The sequence below is a fragment of the Lactuca virosa genome, chromosome 4 (assembly GCF_052849685.1).
Source record: "Lactuca virosa cultivar CGN04683 chromosome 4, Lactuca_virosa_CGN04683_v6, whole genome shotgun sequence".
NCBI lineage: Eukaryota > Viridiplantae > Streptophyta > Magnoliopsida > Asterales > Asteraceae > Lactuca > Lactuca virosa.
In genome coordinates this window covers 502,349,405-502,356,753 of record NC_136429.1, presented here as the reverse complement: position 1 = coordinate 502,356,753, position 7,349 = coordinate 502,349,405, and the positions used below count along the sequence as shown (strand labels likewise).

Here is a 7,349-nt window from a genome sequence, read left to right as displayed (position 1 = left end):
CATAAGTAATTTCCATACATAAAATGTACTTGTAATGACTTCTTAAAAGTCAAAATGAATGCTTTGTATAAGTAATTTCCATACTTAAAAATATACTTGTAATGACTTCTTAAAAGTCCAAATGAATGCTTTGTATAAGTAATTTTCATACTTAAAAAAAATATACTTGAAGGCAACCAAACCTATGGTTGTAGTAAGAGAGAGAGAGAGAGAAATTCGTGTTAATGTTTTTAGTGAGTTCTATAATCGAGCTATGGACGAAAAGTACCTCTCCCTACGACGCTTCATTGGACGTCGTAGTAACGATCGTAGACACATATCACCTGCTACGATTGATCAGTCGATGGTTGTAGCTAGCAACCGCATGTGGGGTTGTCGACCCCATATAGATCTATACATATGTACCTCGCTCCGAAGATTAACGATTATAGCAGTGTGGGGCAGGCTAAGTGATTAAACTCAGCTAATGAATAGTAGCGTCTCACTCAAAAACCATTAACGAAAAGTTTGTGAATAACTCTCAGCCCTAACTTAATTATAGTTAAGTATCGGGCATAATGAATTTCGTAGTATAGCATTTGTAAAAACCGAGTATGGTTGACGTATTTATAAAAGTATAAATTACTCGCTTTTATAGAGATATGTATTTCAACATAACGATCTTGTAAAAGTGTGTAAAGCCTTTTGTATAAAAGTATTCATGGGTGTAGTCTTTGAAACTTTTAAATACTGTAAACCGGTAGTATGCATATCATATAAGACTAAAAATAAATGTTTCAAATTAATGAACATGTGTACATGTATAAACTTTTATACATATAAACATATAAATATACATGCATAGTAATATTTTGAACCATTGAAATACTACACAGTTTCATAACGTACTCGTTATAATATAAAAATCATAAAACTTTGTATCGTGTAGTATTTGTTGTGTGAAATGGTTATTTCACGATAAAATAATCATAACATGTATATGAAAAGTTTTTACTAGTTTATTTTTAACAATATGGTAAATTGTTAAATAATAATATTTTTATAAACTATGTTTATTGTATTTTCGTATAAAAGATAATATATTTGTATAAACAAAACATATAGGCACATGTATTCCCCCCCCGAAATAATTAAAATATTGGAAAAGGGCCGTAAGCACTCACCCTTGAAGCGTGAGTTCCAATCGTTCGAAGTCGGTTCCTTTTGAGAAACTTGTCGTGAAAGTTGTTATGTGATGTTCGTTGCTTTTAAAGCGAACCACCGAGTTTATTTTTATTTCCTAATAAACCAAATGATAGTTTTCGTATTAATTATTAACTATATGGTGGTCTTTCATAAAATAAATAAACTCTAGGGCTTGATTTTGCCAAAATCATACTTCAGGGACTGATGTTGAGAATTATTCTCAAGACAGAGGTTAATCATGTGCAATCGAAACTATTTTAGGATTTTAGGATTTTAGGACTTAATTTATTAAGTTTTTCTGAGGAGGGACCAATTATGTTTAATTTTAATGAATGTTTGATTCTTGGTTTGACCTTTGACCGGGTCAAAATCAAAACCCATTTGTTTTAGCTGAGCTCCATGACCGATCCACACAAGTGGATCCATTTACAAAAAGGATCAGGGCTCTTACCCCGTTTCCAGTTGATTAACAGGCTCCAAGAACAGAAGAGTCGCCTTCTTCCTTTCACTTGATCGGGAACGAGAAAGGAACATAACGCCGTCGAAGCAGCGCCGATGGGCATCGATCGTGGGTGGGTCGGAGAGGCTACTCCGGGGTTCATCCGATTCAAAGAAATAAGGAGGCGACGATGGTGGTTCTTGGCCCGGTGATGGTAAATCCATCAGGGGGAGCATCGTCGGTGGTCGACGAGACCAAAGAGGAGGGAGGGAGAAGCAGCGATGGTTCGTCGGTCGGCTTCACAAACCGATGTGGTCTCCTGGGTTCGATAAGCCGAAGCAAAGAAAGGGAATGAAGCAGCAGCGAGGGTCGATGTGGTCCGAAGAGATGAGGGCGTGAAGAAGCAGCGATTGAGGAAGGAGGTTCCTTCGGTGCTTGGCTGGACTGATAAGGAAAAAGAAATGGAAGCATCGGGGTGGGGCTGTTGCTCGACGTTCAACAGGTGAGTAGATGGGGTTATGTGCTCAGGTAGTTCCTTGTTTCTATCTTCTTTCTGTTTTGGTTTGGTTGGAATAAGGTATGTGTTTGGCTGGAATCGATGGATTAACTGGGACGTTTGGTTGTTTCGTTTGACAGAAAAGAGAAGGAAGAATGAACTGGAAAATGTGGTTCTTGTTGCAGATAAACACGAGATCAAGAACAAAAATCGATCTTGGCTGGGAACAAAGATGCAAGCAGATACAAAGGATCGATCAATTTTTCACTGTAAGGGTTTAATTTTTGTTTGATTGTTTGTGATTAGTATTTGATGAGTAGAAACAATACCAATACAGTGTTTTCCTTACCTGTGAACTGTGTGCGAGCTGTAATGCAGGTGAATGAGCTGTAATCGGGGGAAGGAAGGGAAAAAGGGTGAAGTGTAATTTGAGTGTTCAGTTGTCCACAAGACTTAAAAGAAATGAGTGATAGTTTTGATGGAGTGTTCTCTTGGGTGTAGTTTTGGAGAAATCTAATAGCTGTTTATATTTATTTATTTGTATTTATTTATTTATTTATTTGTATTTGGTCTTTTATGCACAATACATAATCTTATGTGTACAGTGTACATGTATTTAAGTTTTCATATATAAATATAATTATATATTATACATTTCAAACATGTATATATGTAGTGTTGTCATCATATTATAAGTGTATACGTATATACATTGCGGTTACTTGATGTTCATTTATAATACATGATGTATATTTTATAAAAACCATAACAATTACATCTTTAATTGTTATAAAAATATGTTCCCTTACATATATATGAATTCATGCACGAATTTTAGAAATATTGTGTCATTTCCACCTTCAAAATTTTCATCAGTCGGACTGGATTTATATACTACCAATAATTGAAATTAAATTGAAGTCAATAGTTCAAGGTTCCGTGATTTGTAAATCTGAAAACATTTGATTTTTTTTTCAACTTTTATAAATAATTTTACTAAAAATATTTCAAATATAAAATTAAATATTAGGCTATAGCCTAAGTCCAAAATGCTTTCGGAATTTCCTTTTGAAGTGTGCAAGTTTCTCAACGATTAGAAACAGTTTTGACAGTTTTTAAGAAAATTAGTATTATACTGGTTTCAGATTCTTAAAACGGTCATATCTTTTGCATATTAATTCCGTTTTGGACGTTCTTTGTATTTTCATAAACAGGAAAACATGTACTACGAGACTAGAGTGTTTGTATTGCTCAAAACTGCTTAACAAAATTTCAGTTTTTCAGTCGCGTTAACTAAGGTTGCAGTTTAAGCTGTTTGATTTGCTTGTCAGATTACATATTTGGAAGTAAGATACCATCTAGTATCTTATAATAGTTGAAATAACTCATTTATTTTATGTTAGATTCACTAAAACTCTATGAATAAATTTTACCAAGAGATTTGTTATGACTTGACCGTTCACAGTCTTTGACCTAAATTCGGGGATGTCACATTCTCAGTACTAAGTAGATTGCTCCTAAAGTGGCTAGTGATATAACCTAAATGGTTAACCTAGCACTTGATAAATGATAAGAATATTTCTAAATATGACATTGTGGTAAAAGTGCACTTAGTTTCTAAGTGTACCTAGATGAATGCCTATAATATGCAATGCCCGTACGCACACCGAAAAAAATTATTTTTCAAAAGTTTAAGTTGAAAATTGTTTTAAACATAATTCTACTATAACCGTTTCCAGCCTCGCATTAATTTTCTTTAATTAAGCATAGTTGGCCAGGCTATACTTAATTAAAGTCCAATAATGCGTACTCGAATTAGTTATACCAGTAGTATGTTCAATATTTTAAAGCATTTTGAATTTTTTTTTGGCTATAGTTGTGGTTCTCCATAGGAATACTGGTATTCTCTATAACCTTCGGCTCTGATACCATTTCTGTCACACCCCGCTAAAGCGGAAACACGGGGCGTGGCAGTACAAAGGGTCTCATAGCAAAAGTTTAAAGACAACACCAACCATAGTATTAAAAATCATTACAAATTTACAATGAGTTTGAACAAGTTTTTAAAAGAAGTTACAATGTATTTAAAAGTCAACACATGCAAATGCTCCTACAAGTATTGTGTCTCTACGTGCCTCTTACTAGATGATTCCTGAAAAAGCATGTAAAACGAGCGTCAATTATAAAAATAGTTGGTGAGTACTCACAAATTTAAAATAATAATGGTTTCAAGAATCAAAATAAAAGTTTTGATAGAAATTTCCATAAATAAAAGTATATTGCTAAAATGAGTTTTCAAGAATCGAAATAATATCCGTTGTTACAAGGAGCAAACAATTTCATTGTTAAAACAAATATATAAGTTTTCAGTAATAAAAGTCCGTTGCTATAATGAGAAACAAAGTTCGTTGCTATAATAAGCATAAAAGTTTCGTTGCTAAAATAAGTATACAAGTTTCATTGCTAAAATAAGTATACAAGTGTCGTTGCTAACATGAGAATACAAGTTTCATGTGTGCATAAAGATTCGTATGTGCATCAAGTTTCCATTCATGAGTTCACAACCCAAGCCTAATGACCGAATCGTGCCCTATTGACTACTATGTGTATCGCAAACATAGTGTATAAAATGGTAAAATGCACTCAAGCGAATCGTGCGAGTGAGGAGTTGTCTACCTCCTGATAGCGCTATCCATAATAACCATAGGCTCAAAAGAGTTAATGAGTTGTGTCTAGAGATTCCAGGGACTTAACCGCGATACAGTACTCATGAATTAAAGTAACATACGCATACATACGAAATATAGCAACCAAGTTTCATACGAGTCAAAATAAATACGACGAACATAAAAAGTTTAGGACATGTTTTTCCACCCCAAAGCATTTAAAAACCGAAAATAGGGGAGTGGTGAATACTCACAATGCATTGAGATGATGCAAATGGTGCCTTGACTACGCTCCACTCGTGCCACTATCGATTCCTACAATAATGGTATTCGCTAGTGAGTCTCTAATCGAAATCTAAGACTAGTATACTTACTACTACTATAAAATTTTGCCAATATTGTGTCAAAGTTTAATACTGATAAGTTACAAACATCTTTCTGAAATGGTGAAATTTTATAACTCATGTGATTAAGATAATTTTGGATATTATTTTCCATAATTTTGTAATATTAATTGAGGGTATTTCAATACATTTAAAGGTGTTTTAAACTCCTAAAAATCCAAAAATATTATCAAACAGTTTCCAAAATTCATCAAAATTTACATTTTTTGTTCCAAATACAGTAGTTGTCTTCTAGAAATTTTCTCTTGAATTTTTGATGTGATTAACTATTTTTCCAAATTTTTGTGCCTTCATAACAATATAAATTCGTGAAAAATAGAATCCCGATGATAAAAATTCACAAACTTTGCATTTCGGTTTTAATTGAAGTCAAAGACCTCAAGATAAATTTTCTTGAAGTTTTGATTTGTCTAACTATTTTTCACCATTTTAGTTTCTTAAATAATCATAAAATCATGAAAAATACTAAAAGGTTAATAAAAATTACTAAACTTCAGATTTTGGTTCTAACTACACTAAAAAACTTCCAGATAAATTTTCATGGTTTATAGATATGTATAACCATTTTTCTTATATTCAATTCTCTAAATAGATAAAAATTCATGAAAAATAGCAATCAGTTAAGAAAATTCCCCAAACTTTTTATATTACTGCCATTACACATACTTAAGCTGGGACAAATATAAAAATGGATTTATAAAATGTTTAACCCGATTTTATGACTTTTGTGCATTTATTCTAATAAAAATGGAGATAAATAGAAAACAGTTTCCAAAATTACCAAAACTTTTTGTATTACTGTTATTGAACATTCTTAAGTTGGGAAAAATATAAAAATGGATTTATAAACTGTTTAACCCAATTTATGATTTTTGTGCATTTATTCTAATAAAAAAATGGATTTAAGTGTATTTAATCTTGGGAAAATAGAAGAAAAATAGCATACAGAAGAGAAAAATCATCAAAAATTCTATATAGCATCCTATTATACTATAAGGTGTTCTGGTAAATTTTCATGAATTTTGGATGAGTACAAATATTTTTCCCATTATTAGTCCATTATAAATACAAAAATCGGGGAAAAATAGGAATGAATTACGAAAAATTCTGAAAATATTTTTCTAAGTCTTACACATAGGTTATGAGCTGCGAAAGCTATTAGATAGCCTTTTCAAATTGTCTAAAGTGGTTTTATGATTTATTGGGGCTAAACAAAAAGAAAATTCAAAACCACGCTAAACAGTAACAAAAATCGATGAAATCTAATGAGAAGTAATTATTTAGCATAGGGGTCATCCAAGAATTTACCTAGGATTTATAGACCTCATAAAGTGTTTTATATGATTTATTGCCCTATATTATTGCAATAATTATAATAATTCGAGAAAAATGAATTATTTTCTGAAAATTTGTAGAACATCTCATTTTGTTGGTGGAAATCTGGGAAAATCGTATTTGGTCAGAAAAGGAGTTTTAGATATTTATTTGGAAATAAATCATTCATGAACATATTTGAAAGCTTTTAACAACATACTTTGATGATCTAGCTTCTAAGCTTGAAGATAATCACATGCATGTTTGTTTGAAGACCATTCATGAGTTTGAAATGTTCAAAATTCGTTTTTGAAAGAAAACTTTGAATGCACGTGGTGTTTTTCCCCCAAAACATGTAGAAAAGTGCATTTCCTTGATTTTGACTTAGGTTTAGGTCATGGGACTTCACCATCTACAACATGCATGTTGTTTTTGGATGAAATCCTACCACCATCATCATCAAAACCGTGAGTAGGTGCAAGTGTTCATGACTTTACAATAGAATGGAGTAGAATATGGAGAAAATCCATGAAAAACAAGTAAAACTTGAAGGAACGGTGAAGTATAAATCGATTTTACCTTCAAGAACACCACATGATGATGAAGATTTTGAGTTTAAGGTGTGTTCTTGGACTCAATTTCTGGAATAAAATTCGTGAGTTTGAGAGAGAGGAAGAATAGAGAGAAGATGAAGTGAAGGAGTGTGAGAGAGAAAGTGAAGTATGGAGAAATGGATAGGAATTGATTGAGTGTGTTGGGAAGAGAAGAGAGAGAGAGAGAGAGAGAGAGAGAGAGAGAGGAATCCGACTTTTCAATGGAGAGAGGGTCTCCCTCATTTAAATTTT

General features: G+C 32.4%; 1 long non-coding RNA gene across 1 annotated transcript; it reads left to right on the top strand.

Moving 5' to 3' along the window:
- The first annotated feature begins 1,680 nt into the window (after positions 1-1,680).
- On the top strand, positions 1,681-2,684 carry LOC145169432 (uncharacterized). Its single transcript, XR_013742481.1, has 3 exons — positions 1,681-2,152; positions 2,261-2,389; positions 2,499-2,684. It is a non-coding gene; the product is annotated as an uncharacterized LOC145169432 (long non-coding RNA).
- The last annotated feature ends 4,665 nt before the right edge of the window (positions 2,685-7,349 follow it).